At 34.7% G+C, this 24150-nt stretch overlaps 1 pseudogene; it reads right to left on the bottom strand.

Annotated features, from left to right (window-relative positions):
* LOC149232431 (uncharacterized) overlaps positions 1–23577 on the bottom strand; it is a 29437-nt pseudogene extending 5860 nt beyond the window's left edge.
* Positions 23578–24150: the final 573 nt, after the last annotated feature.

Below are 24150 nucleotides of genomic sequence, written 5' to 3'. Positions count from 1 at the left end.
TCTTACCATTTGATGGAAACCATGTCTCATAGATTGATCCAATTCTACAAGTTGATGAATTCTTCCCTATAGAGCCTCTCATTCATTGTAGATAGATACTTAAGGTGAAAAATAAGAATCTAGAGGTTAATAGGATTTTTCTCTTCAACTCCATACACTAAATGAAAATGGGTCTTTCCAATAGAAGCCTTAGTTGTGAGATGATCCTAATCCATATTTATGTAGGAAGGAAATGAAATACAAATTTAAACAGAAATACAAAGCTACAGTGAAAATTGAACTTCAATTCATTACAAAAAATGAAACTGTTTACATGGAGAATGGAAATAAACTAGCTCGAGCAACGGTAGCTATCTCTAATAAGTGATGTGATGGCTACATGAATTTTGAACTATGTTACAACGAGGCTCAAAAGCCTTTTTATTATTGAGAAACAAGGGAAAACCCTAAACATCCAAAAACCTAACCCTAGGAGACAAAGCACCAAAAGTTTGTGGGGACTATTAGAGTAAGTTGGACCGCCAACTTCTCGAGTTCGTAACTTTAGCATACGATATTTGTTTCACTATCATAATAAATCATTTCAAATATCTCAAGGAGAAGGAAAAAAAAATTGTGAAATAAATTTGACACTTTTTTTGGTTCTCTGTTTTCCTAGAAAACACCTCTTTGGACCTCAAAACGACTCTGAAAGATTAGGACCCGAAAAACTGCCAAAAATAGTAACTGTGTATTGACGGTGATGGATCCCACCAACATACAAGGGATCTCCCTAATATGAAGTTCCAATTAGACTTTACACCATTTGGTATAGGATTTCCATCCAGAAATATGGTCCCACTGCCATGAACTTAAAGGTTTTCCTTGGCTTAAACAATTAGCATGAGACATTAGTGCGCATGTACTTCTAAATGAGCAAGAAACTAATCCTTGTGGAGTGTTTGATTGAAAATGTATCAAGGTTCTTTCACTGAAAGGAACAAAAGTGGGTCTCTAAAATAAAAGTAATAGTACTATTTAGTTAAGACACACACATATGAACAAGGAAGAAACATTAGTCATCAAGCGAAATAGTTCGCATAGATGCAATGATCGTTATAACAACCACAACACACTTTCAAAAAGTTAAGCACCAAAGCTACCGAAATAGTTCAATTTCTTCAGTACGTGAGCATGCCAACGTAAACCATGAACATTCAAAGAATAGTCTTAAAACATCCACGATCTATGTATGAAAATGTGTTGGCCAAGTAGGCTTCAAGTATTAAGAAAAAGTTCCAAGATACATGAATAAAATGAACACCACTAGCTCCAATAGTGGAGCATTAGAGCCACTACTTGCTCTCTAAAAGAACTATCTCTATCTCTCTAATTCCATGTGGGAGAAGCCAAGGTGAAAATTCATTTCGTTGAGTAGGGTGAAAGCATGGAGTTGGGTTACACTTTTTCCTGAAACGAGGGTGCATTTTGGTGAAAAAAGGATGCTCGATCGAGCAATTTTAAGTTCTTGATCAAGCCATTTTTGAGTGTTCGATCGAGCTCCTTGAATGCCAAAAAATAGCTCGATCAAGCATTAAAATTAACTCATGATCGAGATCCTGTGTAACCCCGAGTTAGGAGCTCGATCAAGGCTTAAAGTTGGAAATCTTAAAATTTATGTAAATACCAATAATGATATGCAAACGTTAAAATTGTAAGTATTTGTTACTTAAAAATGAAATAAAAATTAATTACTAATTACATCTGAATAGAAAATTAACAATGTTGTGGATTAATTTCTCAATACATTTCTAGTGTTTTGGTGTATAGATTTGAAAAAAGCTTATATCATACTTGCAATTGAAATGGTAATATTCTTATATTTATAATTTGTTAACTTAAAAATTAGTTTTTAATATGATTTAAATTTCCAATTTTATTATTCAAATAAATTTAGTCTAAATATAATTTATATACTAAATTGATTAAACATAAGAAAATTTATCAATTTGATTTTAATAAATATTATAATTTTTATATGAATAAGTGTAACTCAAAGATGTGATTTTGATGTTGCTGAAAATATATATTTTATAAAATTCACTGAAGAGTTAATAAACACAGTTGATGGTCATAATCATATATATTAAAATCATATATATATATATATATATATATATATATATATATATATATATATATATATATATATATATATATATATAATTTAGATCCATTTGTTTATGTAAAGAAATGAGTTTAGTAATAATTAACGTGGTTGTAATAGTTCTAAGTTATAATTAATATAGTTGTAATGGACGTAATGCTATCCACGGTTATAAATCTCTCTCAACCTCTAAAATGTGATTGCATTCAATTATGTCCTCAGTGTGCACAAGTGTGAAGTATATATAGAATTTTTCACTCATGACTTAGGTTTGCAATATATATTTTTAAAATAATAAAAACATAAGGAAATCATAAATTTTAAAACATTATTGGACTAATTTGAATTTGAGTAATCTAAATTTCCTATGAAGTTATTTTTAAAATAATAATATTATAAAATTTAGTTTAGTTTAGTTTGTTGTTTCTTTATCTATTAATTATAATTTGATTTATTTTTATTGAAAAAATCTACATACAAAAATTATAAAATGATTATGTATAAAAATATATTATATTTAAAATAAAAAAATAAAAAAATTATCATTTTTAAGAATTTTAAAATTGAAAAAACGAACTTAAAATATTTTATAGAAAGTTATCTATATATTAATATAATTATTTTATTTTTCTTGGAAAAATAAAATAAAATTTGGATTTATAATGAAGGAAAGTTAGAGTTCGGAATATATTTGAATATTTAAAATTTTATTTTTGAAAAATAAATAAATTTTATAATTCATATTGAGAGGCTTCATTTTTTTTTTTTTAAATTATGATAGCTTGATTGAACCTTTGTTTAACCACGGTCGAGGGTTTCTTAAACTTTCGATCGAGCTATTTGAAATTTGAATTTCAAAAACTCGAGTTGTTGAAGGCCTAAAAAACAGAGTTTTAGCTCCTCTTCTGCAGATTTCTCTGCAACACCATTTTGTACCTTAGCGGACTCCAAGCAAAATTTGTCCTTAAGTGGCGGAGTTGATCATGTTGGATTCGGGAAGGAACCCTCTATCCAATGGCATATGAGTTTGACATTTTCAAATTCATATGATATTTTTTATCTAATTTCTTTTAAACATAATGCCTAATTTGTTTTTGGATGGTTTCAAAGGGGATGAATAAAAATCAATAACATAAAATATACATACTGAAAAAATTTCAAAAAATACTATTATATTCGTTTACGAGTCCTCTTCAAAATGGTACTCTTGGTTTTTCACTTTATTTAAAAAGTTGAAAAAATCTTATGTGAACACACGTGTCTCCAAAATCCAATTGAAATATTACTTCACCAACTTTGAAAAATAATAAAAAAATATGGTGTCGTCTATTGAGGCAGAGGAATTGTCGGGACGGTCAGAAGTAGTCACAATCTAGCAAAAAAAAATTAAAGAAAAACTCGTAGTAACAGTGTTTGAATCATGTTTTTGATCGTGGAAATGGATTCAACACCTTCAAAAACCTCCGGGGCACCCAAAATCTTGAAGTTTGATCACTGTAACCTAGATTTACAAAAATACTTGCGAGATTTTATCAAAATCTTGTCGGAATTTCTGTCATTTTTAGGGAAAATTTGGAGGTTGGTTAGATTACGACAAAAAATGTAATTTTGCATAGAAAAAAATTAATACGAAAAACTTATCTCTCTCCATGTAGATCATGCTCATATATATATATATGTGTGTGTGTGTGTGTGTGTGTGTTAAATTACATAATTTAGACTAAGTTATGCTACGTGACCACACGCATGCCTCCTAAGTTTTTCTAGAATTTGCAAGGACATATATTGCATTTAATGGAAAATTGAAAGATTATATGATACTATATTTTTTTGCAAAAAATATCATTAGGACAACAACACAATTCTCCATATTACCTTTTTACTCCGAATCAAAATTCAAATTGCTTATATGAATTTTGAGGGCTACAATTCGATAAAAGAGGAAAAACTTGAAATTTCATCGCCACATTTGGCCCAAAAGTGTAACCCATCTTCATGATTTGACCCAGTAATGAGGCTCCTTTTATAACTAGAGGCACGACTCTTCATATCTCCATGACTCTTAAATAGTCATACATGACTTTTCAACTTCTAATGACCTTTAGACTTCTGTACAACCTTTGGACTTCCAAATGAATTTTGAACTTTAACATGATTTTTGGACTTCCTTATGTCTTTTGGACTTCCACATGTGACCTTAGGACTTCTCCGTCTAGACTTTTGTCCTTATATGACTCTTGGATTTCCACATGTTACATTTACAAAATTACATTATAATTTCCACATCATCATGTGACGATATCATGAAAAGTCACTGCCATTGATGACTTCGACCCATAGTGACTTTTGACATGGATTTACTTGAGAGGTGACAATGTTGCCAGTTATGTCTTTGATACTTGGTGCATATAAGGGTCTTAGATCGTATGGAGTCTTTATGGATCACTTTGATCATCGAGATTCAATGTTCTTTGACTTGTCGCATCATGTGTTCTTTCGCTATTGAATGCTTCCTTTGACAAATCTCCTCATGCATCCTTGCTATACTATTCTGAAAACACTTGCAAGTAAGTGCACTCATGGAAAGAAAACACAACATAAAAGTATCATATTCTAACATGTTTCATACCAATCCTCTGATTGTGAGTCAACAATGCACTTGGGAAGAGAAATGAAAGTTTTTTGGCACATGGCACACTGTCAAGGGACAAGGGGTGGGTGTTGAGGACTGAGGATGTGTTTTTCACCTCAATAGGAAGAAGAGACTTGATGGATGGAACAAGGTGTAGTTTCAAGTAACAAGGAGGCTCAATGATGTTTGTTGGTGTGTCATGCACTCAATTGAGGAGGCCTAAACCATGAAGAGGGCACAAGGCGCAGTGTCAAGGCTCAGAGAAGGCTTGATGTTCATTGTTTGTACTCCATGCACTCAAGTGAAGGCACATGGCATATTGCCAAGGCTTAAGGATGGCGTAATGTCCGTCGTTGGTGAGTTGTGCACTCTGTTGGAAGGGAGACTTGAAGAAGGGTGTAGTTCAGAAGGACAATGGGAGTTTGTGTCTTAAGAGTGCATTATGTTCCCAAGAGGGAGGGAAAGATTAGCTTGGGCATAGGGTGCATCTTCAACAAGAAATAGGGGTCCAACCGAGGCTTGGGTGTGTTTTGTGCACTCCTCCTTTCCTAGTGGACAGGTTTGTAGAAACTGAAATTTTTTCAAGTCTGGAAGATAAAGCATGAAAATCATAATGAGTTAGGAGTAAAACTTAGCGTGGCACATACCAAATCATTAGTAAAAATTAGACAGGACCCAATACTAAGAAGTATATATCAAAATGAAAATTTAAAAACATTCTCCAAGTATGATAGACAAAGTATGTGCGAGTGCAACCAAAAGTCTTGTTTAACAACTAGAAAGTGTACTATCACCATGGAGTGCATTATAGATGTTCTAAATGATGTGACGACACTTACAAAAGAACAAGGAAACTCAAAACATGTAAAAAACATTGAAATATACTTGGTGACCAAAGAGACACTTTATACAACAATTGCGTAGGCTCCAAAATTCAAATGTAGCAAAATTTTGGAGGGTGTTGTAGTAGTGACAACACTAGGCGAATTTCGACTTCTATGCCTAGGAATAGATTTCAGTAAAGGTTTATCCCTCCAGGAAGCATTTATTGATCAATCGTATTTCCTCGTCTTTCCCACTTAACCTGATTATGAACATAGTATCTACCATTCCTTAGCTTGGTTTAACACACACAAAAATTATGCCATATCACAATTGTTTCAATCTAGGAAAGGGTAATATATAATTATGAGTTTAAGATATTCAAAGTATGAGTTTCATATTTAATGCTCCTTCTCTGCCAACAGGCTTGGACAGTACCCCTGCGGAGTCACTATAGCAGCACAAGAATTTCTTTGCTACCAACTAGCCTAGACAGTACCCTGGAGAAGTTACTTGCTTCACCTCTCTGTGAAGGAAGCTTTTATCTTCTTTCACCCTTTAATTTACTAGAATTGTGCTTAGGCACTTATTATTTAAGTGAGGCAGAAGAGGGATCCTGACTCATTGAGAGTACAAGAGGTTTCCACTTCAAATATATATATATATATATATATATATATATATATATATATATATATATATATATATATATATATATATATATATATATATATATATATATATATATATATATATATATATATATATATATATATATATATATATATAACCTCTAATATAGGTTTTCTTAGTATATATTTTCCCCTTAACCTTTATCTATCCGATTGGACAAGCCTGAGAAACACCAAGTAGATTCAACACCAAATTGAGGAGTGGAGATGAATGTGTTGCGGTTGTCACAACTCTTTTCTATTTGGCCACTTAGTCCTTCGAAGCCAAACAGATACTTTCACACAATGTCTTATTTATATACAAGGACCAAGAGAAAAGAAGACAAGACGAAACATGACTCCACATGACAAACACAAAACTAATGGTAAATGACATCCAAAAAAAATTGAATCTAATCTCTTTGAATTTGGAGGAAAATTGTTTTTTTTCCAAATAGGATTACTCTTGTTACATGTAATATTTATCACATATACCACCTTAATTTGAGTGTTAACATAGTTTCAAGAGAACTTCCTTTCTATTCATAGTTCTTACATAGGTTAGATAATGTAGACTTGAGGTAGAGCTTTTATTTGTGAATTAATGCCTCTAAGTCTGTATAGAGTTATTAGTACTTGGGTGTGGATGTGTATGGATCTTTTCCCACCAAAGAAAAGGGAAAATAATCCAAGAGATCCATGGCATTCTCCTTACATGGGATGACTTGGAGAATCAATGTGTACCTTGTAGTAAGCTAGATAGTATGTGCTTTACCAACTTAAAAGATATATATTTATTCCTTTGAGATCAAATTTATTTTGAGCTTGAAGATAAGGAAATTTAACTGCTAAATTCTTAGGTAGAAAAAATATCTATAGAGATTATGTCTTGGTAATTTAAATTCTTTGTTGTATCATCAATGATGAGTAAATCTGCATATTGAATTTCATTGAAATGTGAAATTAGATTTATACAATGGTGTGACTCCTTGTTTCGTTTTCCAAGTGCCCCTTTATCTTTGTATTTGTAGGTTTTAACCCTGTACAAAAATTAATTACATACCAATTCTAAAAACAAAAAATAAACAATGGAAAGAGCATAAAACATAAAATAGATATACACAGATATTTCCCCTAGATCCCAAAACTAGGACTACCAGATTGATTTTTCATTATATTCCTTTCAATGTTACAATACATATATATACATGGTGAAGCATCCATAAATCCCAATCCATTAACCCTGGATTAGAACATAACCGTAGTTCCCTTGACCGGATCTACAAAATACCATGCAAAAAAAACTATCATGCCCAAAACCATGTGCAAAATCCATGCATAAAACCATAGGTAGGTCTGTCCATCTAATATAGGGTCCAATTTATTTTTCTCAGGGGCACTGCCTCAGACCCCGTGCAGGGGGGCTACCAACCCCTCCTTACCCCTTGACAGGGGGGAAAGCCACCCCCTCTACTGCGCTCAACACAATGTACACCCCAACATTCTCCCACTTGTTGTTTTCTTTCCACATGGGGCCACAAGAGATCATAGTCATTTGTGCACCCTACAATGCCCATTATTTCTCTACATCAAGAGAACTTCCGAGTGCTCATAAATTTTGTCAATGCATTTGTAGTATTCTTCAAAGTGTCCATCTTTACCAGCAACACCTTTTTGTCCTCAACCATATCCCTCAAAAAGTGATACTGAACATCAATGTGCTTTGTCTTTGAATGATAAGAAAGGTTCTTTGCCAAGAAAATTGCACTTTTGCTGTCACAGTATATCATTATAGCTTGTTGTACTAACCCCATACTTGAACACAATCTTTGCAACCAAACTTCTTCCTTGCTTGCATGACTGGATGCCATGTATTTTTCCACTGTAGTTGAAAGTGCCACTATAGACTGGCTCTTACCCTTCTAACTAACTACACCTCCAAATAGGTTAAACACATACCCACTTGTAGATCTTCTCTGATCTAGATCTCCGGCCCAGTCTGCATCAACAAAGCCATGAATGTCCAAAACTCTTTCCAATCCTGGTCTTTCTTGGTAGCACAAACCATAATCACTAGTGCCACGCAAATACCTGAAAACTCGCTTCATTGTTGTCTAATGCTCCTTCCCTGGTTTTGACATAAACCTACTCAATACTCCCACTATATGTGCAATGTCTGGTCTAGTACAGACCATTACATATACTAGGCTATCGACTTCACTTGCATATGAAACAAGGGACATGTCCTCTTCCTCTTCTTGTGTCTTGGGACACTGTTCAATAGATAACTTTACACCTACAGTAAGAAGAACCTTCATCGGTTTATATAATGAATATTAAACCTCTACAGTATACTCTCAACATAATTCCTCTGGTTTAATCGGAGCTTCCTCTTTTCTTGATCTCGTTTAATTTCCATGCCCAAAATATAGTTTGCAGCACCAAGATATTTCATGTAGAATTTGGAGGGCAATTGGGCCTTCAAATCCTGGATAATTTCTTTGTCATTTCCAACCAACAACGTATCATCCACATACAAGACTAGATAAATAACATGGTCACTAATTAATTTAAAATACACACAGTCATCTTCTGGTGAATCCAGGTCCCCGTATAAATATATCAAATTTCTGATACCACATACTTGGTGACTATTTTAACCCATACAAATACTTTTTTAACTTTCATACCAGATTTTTCTTACCCTTCATCGCAAAGCCTTTAGGTTGTTTCATGTAGATCCCTTCTTCCAAATCCCTGTGAAGAAATCTTGTCTTCACATCCATCTATTCTACCTCAAAATCAAATGCAACAACAATAGACAAAAGTAATCTAATAGAAGCTACCTTGGCAACAGGAGAAAAAAGATCACCAAAATCAATTCCTGGAACCTGGGAATAACCTTTTGCTACTAGCCAATATTTGTATTTCTCCACCTTGCCTTCTGCATTCATCTTCTTCTTAAACACCCATTTGCTTCCAATGGGTTTCCTTCCAACTAGAAACTCCGCGAGATACCAAGCCTCATTTTTGTGCAATGATGCCATTTTATCAACCATGGCCTCTTTCCAGAGTTTTCCATCCTCTGAATCTACTTCTTCCCTCACAGTTCTGGGATCATCATCAGTAATAGATAAAGAAAAATTTGAAAGGAAAACAGATGGACTATACCTTTCTGGCTGCCTTCTTTCTCAAACTAATCTTCTCACAATTGGATTTTGTGGCTCTTCATCTTTTGATTCCTATTCTGTTGTAGAGTCTGACTCTTCCTCCTTTAGATCAAACTCTATCTTCTCAGTCTCCTTTGGTAGGAATTCATGTTTAATAACATATTTCACCTCTCTAAACACCACATCGCGGTTGTACACAACCTTCCTTGTTTCTGGGTTCCAAATCTTATAACCTTTTAAACCATCCTTATACCTAATAAAGATGCACCTCTTAGATTTACTATCCAACTTGGTTCTTTTCTCCTTTGGAACATGCACATATGCATCACATCCAAATACCCTCAGATGTGAAAGAGAGGGTTTCTTACCAGTCCATACCTCTTATGGATTATTATCCTCCAATGTTAATAAAGGTGATCTGTTGACTAGGTAACATGCAGTCTCCACCGCCTCTACCCAGAATTCTTATCCTAACCCGGCACCATTGAGCATGCTTCTTGCCTTTTCCATCAACATCTTGTTCATTCTTTTTGCAACTTCATTTTGTTGAGGTGTGTATGAAGTAGTCTTTTGTCGTGCTATACCACACTTCTTACAGAACTCTTCAAAAATTCCTTCTTGCAAAGCTATCCACCGTTATCTGTCCTCAACACCTTTATCTTCTTCTCTGTATGGTTTTCCACCAGAGTGTTAAATTCTTTGAACCTGTCAAAGACTTCAGATTTCTTCCTGAGGAAATATATCCATGTATTCCTTGAGAAGTCATTTATAAATGATAAATAGTACACAGGATTACCCAGTGATGGAATTGATACAAGTCCAAACACATCATTGTGCACAAGCTCTAATATCATTTTCGCCCTCTTAGCACCAGAGGGGAATTCACCCGATTCTACTTCCCATATACACAATTTTCACAGAAATCAAAATCCAGAAAGGACTTAGACATACCTTCTACCATACCATTACCATGAAGTATTCGAAGGCGTTTCTCTCCAATATGTCCAAGCCTTTAACGTAATAGCATGGTCTTTTCTCCAAAGACCACTAGATTTTCTATTCCACTTTCAGGAACCACATAACTGTTGCACCCATCAATAACAATGCTACCCTAAAGCTTGTAAAAAGTTCCAATCCGAACTCCCCACATCAATACCAGTTCTTCTCGAACCATCTTGCTAGTATCTTTTGCAAACACTATTTTTACACCTGCATCATCCAGCTTGCTTACAAAAATCATATTTCTGGTCAATGCAGGAATATGTAGAACATCCAGAAGTGTTCTAACCCTTCCACCTTGCAACTCCAACTTTAAGTTTTTGCGACCAACGATTCTAGCCTTCCTGTCATCTCCTAAGAAGACATCACCACCACCATATTTCTCATACTCATAGAACCACTCTCTATGGGGAGTGAAGTGAAAGTATGCACTTGAGTCAATCAACCATGCCTCATGATCTACATGTGTACTTGAAGAATAAGTCAAGTACACATCCCCACCTTCATCTGAGGTGGTTTTCACCTATGTAGAAGGAGCATCATCAGATCCCTTTCCTTTCTTAGGTGCTTTAGATTTACAGTCCCTTTTGAAGTGCTCTTTCTTTCCACATTTCTAGCACACCTTTACAGGTTTTCCTAGATATTTAGATCTCCATCTTTCACCGAGTCTCCATCTTTCATCCTCAGGTTATACAAATTTTTCCGTAGGAACAATTTATCCACCAGAGACTTAGATTGGTACAAAGTCCCTAACTTATCCCACAAAGCCTTCGCCGAAGATTCCCCTAATACATTCAGCAATACTGAATCTGAGACACACAATCACATTTTTCTCTTTGCCTTCTGATCCAACTTCGCTCAGTCTTCAATTGACATTGTCGTTGGTTTAGTACCCGGATCTACCGCGATCCACTAATCTTTATCCACCAGCAAATCCTCCATATTGTGTTTCCACAACTCAAAACTCTGACCATTAAATTTCTCAATCTATCTTAACACTGTTCGCTGTCTTCTTTCGCGCACAAGAATCGATCCCGTAGATCTCCCACTGAACAGGGTCTACCACAGGCCCAAGAAAAACCCCTCAGCATCAAAGGCGTCCCCTTGAAGCCAAGACAACTCTGATACCAAATGTAGGTTTTAACCTCGTACAAAATTTACTTGCATATGAATTCTAAAAACATAAAATAAAAAATGGTAAGAGCATAAAACATAAAACAGATATACACAGATATTTTCCCTTGGATCCCAAAACCGGGACTACCAGATTGATTTTTCATTATATTCCTTTCAAAGTTACAATACATATATATACATGCCGAAGCATCCATAAACCCCAATCCATTAACCCTAGATTAGAACATAACTGTAGTTCCCTTGACCATATTTACAAAATACAATGGACAAAAAACTATCATGCCCAAAACCATGTGCGAAATCGATGCACAAAACCATAAGTAGGTCTACCCACCTAATATAGGGTAGTCATGGAAATAATATAACACACATCCAACAATATTCTCCTATTTATAATTATTTACAAAACCAAAATTTTTAAAGGATTATGTCCAATTTTCTCCCCCTTAAGTTGAAAGGATGTTTGTGAGCCCAAGCAATATTTTCAATTTTTCAAACTTTTCTCTTCAAGTGCTTTGGTGAACATGTCTACAATTTTCTAATTTGTGGAACAATGTCTTAAATAAAAAGTCTTGGCCTCTACATGATATCGAATAATATGATATTTTATGTTGATGTGTTTAGTTCAATTATGGAATTTGGGATTCCTGGCCAACTTGATTACATAAGTATTTTCAACTAGAAGAGGAGTATAATTCACTTATTTCTCCTGCAAATCATCAAGCATTTTCCCAAGCCACACAATCTCCTTTTTAGCTTTTGTAATTACCACATATTCTTCCTAATTCATGGAATATTGTAGAACTAACTATTTTTGTGACCTCCAAGAGACAATTGTTGATGCAAGACTCATGAAATAGCCTAAAGTCGAGACTCCATTTTCTTTGTCTCCGTCAAATTATAAATTAGAATATCCAATAAAAATGAAGTTATCCACCTATGAATATTTGAGTCCAAAGTCTTGAGTTCCTTTCTAGTACTATGGAAAATATAGGAAAACAAGCGACAAGAAATAAATATAAAACTTTACAAGAAAAAAGTTGGATCTCTTTAACCTACTCATAAAATGCACATTCTTTCTCTATTTCTGATTTTCTAGATTAGATAAAACATAGAGAAAAGAGAATATGCAAAAAAGAAAACTATTTCCACTTTGTTTTTTTTGGTTTGTTGAGATCACACAAGGCATATGGAAAGGAGCATATGCAGACTAAAAAGGGAGAAAATCAAGAGTAACAATATAAAAATAAAAATATTAATGTAGTATAAAATAAAATACATAAAATAAAATAAAATAAAAATTGTAATGAAACTTTATACATTCATATTAAGAGAAATATTTATATATTGGACAAAAAGAAACCTTTTTTCAGGTAAAATGAACACCCCGATCTCGGAGTTGCTTCTAAGTTTCAACTGGTGGAAGAGAATATGCATGGGAAGAAGTGTATCTATATCCACAAAGGGACTGTAAGTATGGTCATGGGGAAGGACATAGAGGTTTCTCATATTATAGATTATCATACAAAAAATTTGGTTGGAAAAATTTCCAGTAAATATGCTATGTCCTCCTCCCTGGCTGATTGGTTGAAAGAACCTTAGAATATATTAAATAATTACATTACCTAATTTCAAATAATGGAAAGAGGTTTGTTGGAATTTATTATTTTTTAGAAAATTCGATGATGATTGCATGATGGAAAAATCTTGGAGTTGGTGACTTTCCCTTCTGGTTCTTCATATATGGTCAATCAATTTTCACCCTGTGCATGAGTTGGTGGAAGTTTTCAAGGTGTGGGCCATCCTCCTAGGGATTTTGATATTATTTTAGAATAAAGAGGCAATGTTTACCTTTGGAAAGAAGCCTAGTTTTGTTTTTAGCCTATAACCCGAATGGGAGATGAAGTAAGATCACAAATAGATGTGGCTACAAATTTTGGTAAATTTGAAAGAAGGGATTATTCTTGAATTGTAATAGATTATGGATGGTAATTTTTGGGTTTAAATTTTTTATTACCGGAGATTTCCCTTTCAGTGCTTCTCATGTCATGAAGTTGGGCATCTTTATTCGGGGTTTTCCCTACTATGGTCAGTCCATTGGAAACGAGAAGCAAGAGGGTAGTCTCCTTATTGAATCCAAAGGATTATTTTCCCATTCATGAAGGTTCTAAGAAGGTAGTTTTAGTTTTAGTATTGGCTCATTCTTTGGCTAGAAATGCAAAGGAATGTGCACCCGCTTCTGATACGATCCCAATTTCCTATCCCCTATCATCAAATTTGATTCTTGTTTCTCCTTTTGGTCCAATTATGTCTCCCATTTCTTCATTTAGAATCTCTAAAAAGGATCCCTTTTCTATGGACCCATTAGGGATGTCCCCCATCCTTTCCTCTTATATCCCTCTGTCTTTAGTTTCGGTGCTATCAATACTTTCATCTCGACCCCTGGTCCCTCCTCCAATCTCATTCCCCCCTTAGGTGCTCCTATTGAAAAGAAGAGCTATGCTCTCAAACCTCATGTGAAACAGAAAAAGGTTCTCCCCTCTAGAGGGGGCTTGGCTTTGAATTTGCTCCCTACAAAGACTATCGGGTGTAAGTCTAATTTACTAAGAGCTCAAGAAAACAAGATGCTATAAATCAAAGGGGGTAAAAAAGCTTCTATATCTTAGGCCCTTAGAGTAGGAAATACCCATATCAAGGGATCACCATGATTTTTTAATGCTCTAATGTGAGAGGGTTGGAGGCACTCACAAAAATCTTACCCTCAAAAGGCTCATCTCAAGCTAAAACTTGGATATAATCTTAATCCATGAAATAATGTGTGATGGAATCATTGCTAGGGAGGCATCAAATCCTTCCCTTAAGAATTGGTCCTTTTGTTCTACAGATGTGAATGGTCTTTTAGGAGGATTGATTTCGATATAGAGCCCTCCATGAAAAACCCTTTCTTCTTCTATCCTTCCATTTGCAATTTTATTAAAATTGGATGTTAAGAACTTGGGTTTTCCTATTTTAATCCCTAATTTTTATGGTCTCTATGCTGATGTATTCATTTTGGGAATATTTGGCCTCAACAAATTCTCTTACAGATCCTTTCATTTTTCTAGGTGGTGACCTAAATTTTCTCTCTCCTTGTGGGATTTTTGGGGTTCGAAGCATCATTTGGATACATAAAGTAGCTTCTTCATTAGTTATTTTATCAAACACATTCTTGTCAACATCGAGGCAGTGAAATTATAAGCTACACGAAGGAATGGTCAATCCAATGGGAATGAGGTTTTCAAGCATTTAGATCGCTTTATTGCATCAGAGGGTCTACTTAATTTAGGATGAACATTGAAGTTTTCAACAGGTGTTGGAGGACTCTATGATAATAGGCCCATTTTACACAACAATTTTCGACAAGGAGGATCTAAAGATATTTCTTTTAGGTTCAATCCCACTTGGCTAGATGAAGAATGCTACTAGGAACTAGGATACAATTTATCAAGACCCCTGTTTCACTTAGACATTTCCTCCTTTATGTGTCATATTTTTTATAATTTGTATGTTAGTAAGCACACTTCCAAGGTTTGGTCCAAGGATTTCAATGCAAAGGATACAACTCATCTCACATAGATGGATACACAAATTAAAGAGTTACATAAAGAATTTGAATCCTATAATGTCTTTTTAATTTCTTTATCTAAATTAAAGGAAGCTCCCCATTCTATACTTATTAAAGAGGAGGACTATTGGAGGTTGAAGAGCATAGTTGTATGGCTCTAATTGAGGGATGGAAATTCAAAAATATTTCACCAGTATGGAAATTACATGAAGCAATCTAATTCCGTTTTGGAGATCAGAGATGCAAATGGTCAGATACTAATTTCCTTTGAACACAAGGCTAAGGAAGGGGACCATTTTTTCCAATCCTTCTTTTCAGGATCCTATTGGATGGTCTATCAAGTTTGTTTCTAAGTTTCCATCCATATTTTCCGATGACATGAATAGTATTTTTTCTAAATACGTAGAGGAGTTTGAGCATTAAGTCGCCTTGAATTTGATGCAAAAAGGAAAAAGCTTGAGATCATATGAATTTCCTAAAGAATTTTATTTGGGATTTCATGGTCTTCAAAAGGATGATCTAGTGAAAGTAATTAAGGAGACTTAAGATTCAAGTAAGGTCTTGGGATCCTTCAATGCCACCTTCCTCTATCTTTTTCCTAAGACTCGGGATGGATCATCCTTTACGAGCTATTGCCTAATCTCATACTAGAATGTGATTTATAAATTAATTTTTAGGATCATTTCTAGGAGATTCAAGCCAATATTGAGTATCTTTATATCTAATGAATAATTTGGTTTTCTCAAGAATAGAAATATCCATGATGTTGTAGCAATGACTCAATAAGTTTTTCACTATGTCAAGGAGCTATATCTTAGCACAATAATTTTCAAGCTTAACCTTTCTAAAGTATATGATAGAGTTAGTTATACGTTCATGCATATTTTTCCTTTTCAGATGGGATTGATCCCACTAGTTGTAAATTGTATTATGAGATGTATCAATTTGGTATCCTTCATAGTGCTTATTAATGGAAGTACCTCCAAATTCTTTCAAGCTTCTCATGGGTTTCGCTAAGGCTACCTCTCTCCTTGATTATTTTAGAAGCTTTCTGTCATCTCATCTTAGAATATCGATATTTGCGTGTCTTTAATGGTATAGAAATATATGACTTTCAAGTTTCCCATCTTTTCTTCATTGATGATGTTCTTTATTTCATTCAAGGAAAATTTTAGGGGCTAATATTCACAAGTGGGCTAATTTTCCAAGATTTTCCTAAAAAAAAATCACAAATTTCTACTTTTTCTAAAAATGATTCACCCAAATTTTATAGTATAAAATTATTTTACCTTAAAAATCACCAAAAATCTATAAATACTATACAAAATCATTACAAGTTTGAATAATTTTATAAAAATATTGCCAAACATTTTATAGTTTGCATATTAAGGACTAGTAATATTCGTCATGGTTTTTAAACTTTAAGATAAGTTTCCATCTTTAAAATTTTCCGTATCAAGGAGGGTGGATATATCTATGCTCTCTTAAAAATTCTATTGAATTTCTTTTTACTGCCACAGGAATATAGATCAATGTTGAAAAATCATGTATGATTTCCTATGGTCTCACAAAACCTATCAATTTTCAACTCATATCTCTCCTTCCTTTCCTAAAAAACCTTTGGATGATGGGCTTAAATACTTGGATTTTTTTCTAAAACATAATAAATATAGGCTAACATACTCGCTTTGGATGGTAAAAGGGGTAGAAGCCAAAGTTTCCATTAAGATTTTCAGATTCCTTTCTCATGGAAGTCTATTGGTTTTGGTGAAGTCAGTGTTGGAAAGTATTCTAGTTTATTGGATTCCCATAGTCTCTATTCCTAAATGTATTCTCTCCTAGATTCATAAAATTAGCTTCCATTTCCTTTGTCCTAGAGCTAGGGGCTCCAAATGCATTTCTCTTGTGAAGTGGTCTTAAACTGCAACTCCCAAAAGGTTGGGAGATTGGGGAATTAAGAAAAAAATTGTTCTTGCTGAAGCCTTAGTAGCAAGACACCTTTGAGGGCTTCCTCAAGGAAATTCCCTTTGGTGTTAGGTTATTCATGCCAAGTATTTTCCCGACATGTCTGTTGTAGACAAACTCAAGTTTACCTCATAAATATACCAATTATTCTATTATGTGGAAGGAATTAGTGGTTTCCTTTCCACGAATGGTAAATGAGTAACTTAGCGAGTTAGGGATGGTAGAAGTATGAGGATTGGTGAAGATCAATGGATTGGTGCAAGTGATGATTTTTATTCTTTGATTCTCTAGTTCAGGAGATACATCGGGAAAATATTTTTTGTCTAATTAATGTCAAAGAACAATCTACTTAGCTCAGAGGTAAGAGTAGGTGGAATTAATTGGAATCCCTTAGTATAGAGGGTGAGGATGCTATCAAATGTTATCAATTTATTAGCCTTTTGGTGTCTAAGGGATGGTGAAGTATGATGGCCAAATTTGGCTCAAGAGTTAAATAATTTATAATAATTGGAATATAGTAAAATAATCCATTTATTGGAGTAATAAGATATGTATAAACTATATGAATGAATGATATGGTTTGATAGTACAATGGGGACCTCATTTATATACTACGCAAGAGTGCTCTTTCATAAGAGTCATATGTTTTAGCTAAGATATTTATTTTCACATGTCTCTTTATTAACTATTAACTAATTGTTCTTATCTAATATTTATTATTATTATTATTGTTTATTTATTTATGTTTATTTTCATAACATCACCTCCTTCTTTAGAAATGATTTGTACTCAAAGCGTATTGAAAATGATTGATAGATTTTTCTGTGTCTTGTAATATCTTCACATCTTTCTCAATTCTTGGTGCTATCATCTTCGATGATACAAGGTGATATGAATTCTTAGTGCTAAATAAAATTGTCAAACTGAAAATGGTTTAACCATCATAATTAGATCATCTATGGAATTTTGTTCTTATAGGTTTTCCAAGATGAATTATTATCATGAGGCTTAATAATATTGGTATTAATATTCTTTGAGTGATATGTTAATTACTTTCCTTCTGATTGATGTTGATAACCATGACTAGTTAATGTACTTTATTTGTGATTATGATGTCAATAAGGAGCTCTTGTGCCTTGATTTTCCTTATCATGCTTGTGATGATATTTTTTATTTACTTCAGGTATATGAAGCCCTTCATGCATTGATGTTGGTTGCTTTATGTTTGGATATTCACTTGGAATTTCCTTTGTTTAAACTGCAATAGTTGAGTATGTCTTTACTTCAATTGGATTTAGATTTAACTAAGTTGTGAGATTAATGAGATCTATATTTGTTTCCTTTTCTTCAACTTGATTTTCTACATCTAAATATTTTGATACTTCCTTCTCGATAAATTTTTGTACATTGTTTTTCAATGACTTCTTGTCCTTCTTAAACTTCATAATTTGCACAAGTTATTTTCACTATGATCCTTGAGGCGAAAAAAAATCCTTATTTTTGCATGTAATAGTTTTCTCAACATTCTTTTGCATACTTTGAATTGATTTTTACTTTTTTTCAAGAATTACTTTGGGGATATATTTTATGTCTTCTGGTGCTATTGCATTTGGCTTAAATGAAATGTCATACAATGTTATTTTTTTCTTCTTGTAGGAAAATGTCAAAAGCTTCTTCTTAATGTATATATACCAAATGTGATATCCAAACATGGCTCATGGGTTAAATAACCCAAGATGTTTGGAATATAGTAGAAGAATCCATTTATAGGAGTAATAATGTATATATAAATTATATGATGAGTGATATGGTTTGATAGTACAATGAGGGCCCCATTTATATACTAGGTAAGAGTTCCCTTTCACAAGAGCCATATCTTTTAGTTAAGACATGTCATCTCACTTGTCCTTTTATTAAATATTAATTAACTATTATTATTATTATTTATTTTCATAACATGAATTAGACTTTCTTTGTTGGTCCATGGATCCTCTATCAAGAGAATACATAGCTAATCTAGGGTATAGAGATTGGTTTGAGGACAACTTTGAATGTAAAAAGTTTTTGTGTGGAGCACAATATGGAAGGTAAGTTCCCCATTTAAAGAAAAAAATACTTCTTTTTTGGCTCCCAATGGTAAATTATTAACTTGGGAGGTCTTTCTGAATCATTGTTGGATTGGTCCTAAAAGATGTCGCTTATGGAAATCCGAGGAGGAATCCTCTAGTCATCTGTTCAGCTAGTGCAATTATGTATCTCAGGATGTAAATATTATTAGGAGGGAGTTTAGGCCCAAAGCCACATGGTCTAGAAAACAACTTGAATATTGTTTCAGATCGATATTTTTAGACAACTCAATGAGATCATATGTTGGTTTTCCTTGCATCCTAGTTAACTGTATATAGAGAGCGCGAAACATGTTTATGATTTTGATCTTCCCCTCAAAACAATTTCAAGGAAGATTCCATCGCTCTCTAATGAATTCAAAATATATCCTAAGCCAAAAAGAATTTGAGGGTGCTCAATATGCCAACATTAGACTATGAGGTACCATGGGGTTTTTTTGATGGGGCTAGTCAAGGCTATCCACCTTAGTGTAGTGTTGGATTTTCTTTGTCTTTTAGTCACTGTCATTATATGTTCTATAAGTATGTCCTAGGAACAGGCTCTAACAACAAGGCCAAGTTATAGCCCTTTGGTTCCTTTTGGAATTGTTATGCAAGGAGGTCAAAAAGTTGTAGATATTTGAAGACTCCAAGCAATCAATTGATTGGGCTTCCTAGAGGGTATTAGTGAATAATGGAAAACTTTAGCCTTTCTGAGGAATATCCAACATGTTTTACAAGCTTTCGAATGGGTTTCTTACTAGCATATTCTCCAAGAATGATCCAAAATGGATCCTAAGAACCCTCTAAGTATTCAATACTTAAAAAATATCACATGAGAAAAACCTTTACAAAAGGCGGATTACACTATCGAGCAAGAAAAAAACACGCGGAAATGGTGAAAACAGAGTTTATCGGAGGCTTGAAAAATGATGCACAGGGGCCGTCAGATCTGGTCGATCAACGGTCCAGATCCGATCGGCATATCGCAATCGGAGATGGAAAGCGGAGGATATCGGAGGCTACCATATGAAAGTTGTGACAGCGATCAACGTGAGTCAACAAGGACCATCGATCAAGCACGCAGATTGACGACCTAGGTTAGCTCGCAATATCACATCGACAAAATACAAGGGAGAGCTTACCAAAGTCCTGGGGACTATGTGATATGTGATTGTAACATATCGCATCACAATATCGCATTGGAGCAATACAAAGGAGTGGGGATGATACAAATGCAACTTGTGATAGCCAAACTCGATAGGGTTATGAATGAAATTTAATATATTTTGAGTTCCGGTAAAAGGGTTTTTCTATGTATTTCGCATTTTTGTTAAATAATGAAAAACAAAGGAAATGCGAATAGAGTGATAAAACGGACCTGAAAGGGTTTATACATGCAGAGATATATATTTTGAGTTCCGTACTGAGTGGGATTTCAGGCAGGCCTTAGGCAATAAGTGGTATTTAACGGGCTCCGCCCGATCCCATCCACTGGCCGACACGTGGCTTGAGAAAACCGCTTTTCGGGCGGGTAATCTTTGTACTCATAAGCCGCCTGAAATGAATATCAACTGTTGGATCAAAGATCACATAGATCAACATTGGACATGTGATAGCAATATAAAGGTGGACCCAATAGGATTATAAGGTAGAATTAATAATATTTCAAGTCCAGAAAAAGGCGTTTTGGCAGATTTTTATAGTGTTGCTGTGTATTTCTCTGTGTAAACAAAGAATGATTGTTTTGGGATTTTTAATGTGTCAATGGTCCCTTCCATTACAAGACAGGTGGCCACCATCCCTGAAGATGCTTAACAATTATTGTTTAACGCTCAGAGGGGATTTGAGAAGAAAGAGACCGGGAGCCAGGGAGCGCGAAGGGGAAAATGAATAAATAGACGCTGATTGGCTTAAAAGCCACAGAATGACAGAGATAGGGGCAGGTAGTGCTGAGACAAAGAGAAAACAGAGATAGAGAGTGAGAGGGAGAGTCTGTGTACTCAAAAAGACTTGGGGGATCCAAGTAAAGCCCTGTTGTTTTATTCCTATTGTGTTGAGACTCAATTTGAGCTCACATTTGTAAAAACTCTCTCTTGAAGACATAATAGAGAGGTCACCACTGAAAGCTAGACCAGGAGACGTAGCCCAAGAGTTTTGGGTGAACTCCTTTATTATTTGCTATGTTATGCGTGTATCTGTTATGTTTTCCTAACTACTTCATTGTTTATATTATTCACAATATTTTCGATCCGTTGCACTAAGTAATATAGGAAAATCCTGCACATGAGTCTGTAATACCTTAATATTAGTCTAAGATCACATTTTCAGATCAAGTGGTATCAGAGCTTTAGGTTTGCTAAGGTTAGACAAGCTTGTTTTGGATTCTTGAATGCTAACTATGTCAGAGCTCAAACTAGGAGAGGGAAAACTTGTTGAGGCTAATCTAGAGATTGGAAGAGTTTATCCTCGGAGGAGAATGTCAAAAGAAATTCCATTGGAATCTTTTGGACACCTAATCCTCAATGGGTTAGTGTGGAAGCCGAATAGACAAAAATAAGTCCAAGAGACCTTGGGATGTGAAACCCAACGGTCACAACATGTACTATAAATGTAAATCATTTGTTAATAAAAAATGTATTCTCATGTTTTATCCTTCATATTCTCTTGCTGCCCATGTGTGTTTAACATGGTATCAGAGCAGGAATATTCCTGCCCTGCATAATTACTTTGAGCCATTTGTTTTATGGCCTTTCTGTGCAGGTCATTTCTGCTATCAGTTCTGCATTTCCTGAATATTTTCTCAGCTAAATTCTAGCTGCAACCTCTATCATTTCTCTAGCGCCATTTTTGGCTTCTATCTACCATTGTAACTCCCTTCTATCATTTCTTCAGAAGTTTGTCAGTTTGTCCTGCATTTTTCTGCCAATTTTGTAACCTCCCAAAATCCTGTGACATAGTCCAATAACGTTGCTCTGCTACGCTGCTCAAATTATGTTAAGACTATGAATTTGGAGCGTTGGCTACATTGTAATGAATGTGAGACCGTACGCTGTGTGCTCAGAGGTCTGCGTGTAAATGTCCTAGCATGCGCTGAGGGTAGCTGTTTAAAGCTTGAAGATGTTGAAGCCGTAGAAACCTGCATTAAATTTGGAAACCATTGAATGGTATGCTGGCACTGTCCCACTGTCCCATTATACTGTGAATTGTTCTTTTTAATGGCGGTGCATTGAAGTGAAAACTGTTCATGCTGATTTATTAAAGAATTAACTTGGTATGCTGAAGTGAATATTGTTCAAGAATCCATATAACGTTGTAAATCTTCTCCCAATACACTGCTGGCCTCCATATCATATCACCAAGCCATTATTCTCTGCTGCATACTCTCTCTACCCTGAGTGCCTTAAACATTGTGTTAACCTACTGCTACTCTCCAGATTCCTGCTCTAAATTAAAGAATGTGATTGTCAAGAGCCCCTATCTTCTCCCTGTGACAAACTTCATGCTCAGTCGACTGGATTTTCCGTGGATTAAAAGTTTGAAATTGCATATATGTTGACTGTGAGTTGATGGCATGCTCGGTCCAGTGTGGTGATGGCACACATGATTCTCATTCCAATGTTGCAATATAAGTGGTGTTCAATGCGTTTCTATGTGGTGATATTCATCTATTGAGAATCCAAGCGAATCTCAAGCGTTCAAGCTCGGCGTTGCTATCACACGCGTCTTGGCGTTGCAGTATATAATATCAGAGTTGGCACTGTTAGTTGTGCTACCCAAATGTTTATACTGCCTGTGAGTTAAACCTTTTTCACTAAGTTAAACATTTTTTTGAAGACTGTTAATTTGCGTGAACTTATTTGGAGAATTGGGCACATTGATGCCCCAAGAACTTTGTCAGTCTCACAATCCACGACCAGCTTCATAACTGTCTTTTCAGGACGACGTGATATTGTATTTTTCATGGGTGTAAATGTTGAAGTGAAGACACCGATATCACCATTACGATGTCCAAACCAACCCTAATCGATGATATCGCAGTTTAAATGAGATATCACAAGTTCTATGTATCTGAGATTTTGATTTTGAGTTTTCCGGATTGCGGAGGAGATAGAAAAATAATATGCTCGGAGTATCACTCAACACTTCATACGCCTGAGTAAGTTCCTTGAACTTTTCGGCATCTCCGCCCTTGTCGGGATGGGTTTTCATGGCGGCCTTTCTGTACGCTTTCTTTAATTCAGCCTGCGAAGCATCCTTTGGCACTCCCAAGATTTTATAATACCGGGTGCCATCGCTCTTCTTGGAGGCGCGAGCTCCGAACATTTTCACTTCCTTTCAACTTCAAATCTAAAATATACGAAAAAAAAAGAATCGGCTGAAACACTTCAGGAACAAATTTTTCGAGTCTCCAACACCTTCAGGCAGAATTACAGGCCAAATCAAGGTTCTTTGGCCGTTAGTTAAATCAGAAGAAAATAAATTCTGCCTATAAAGAGAACGATTCAGCAAGAAGCCCGCAGCCAGGTTATATACATTAACACTGTTGATAAGTTGAAGACTGTTGAATTTCTTTCCAGACCCATTATGAGATTGAGCAATCAGATTTTGGTAAAAGTATGATGGTCTTTGTGTGATGAATGGTGCATTGAATGTATTACGTTGGAGCATAAGCAACATTTAGTATATTATGTTGAATGTATTGGATTGTATGCTTGAGTAGTGATACATTTGCATTGAGTGGATTGTTTATATTGGTATATTGGTGTCTCTGCTTTGAGGGACGTTCAATTCTTATGTTGAACCATTTAGACATGCGCTTTGAAGATAAAACCATTTATATATGCCTTAAATAATTTTGAGGGTCCATTCATATATACATGATTCAGACTATTCATA

Source organism: Pinus tabuliformis, chromosome J, assembly GCF_031772625.1.
Source record: "Pinus tabuliformis cultivar Carrire ecotype Pingquan chromosome J, CPIR1, whole genome shotgun sequence".
NCBI lineage: Eukaryota > Viridiplantae > Streptophyta > Pinopsida > Pinales > Pinaceae > Pinus > Pinus tabuliformis.
This window is presented reverse-complemented; position numbering and strand designations above follow the sequence as displayed.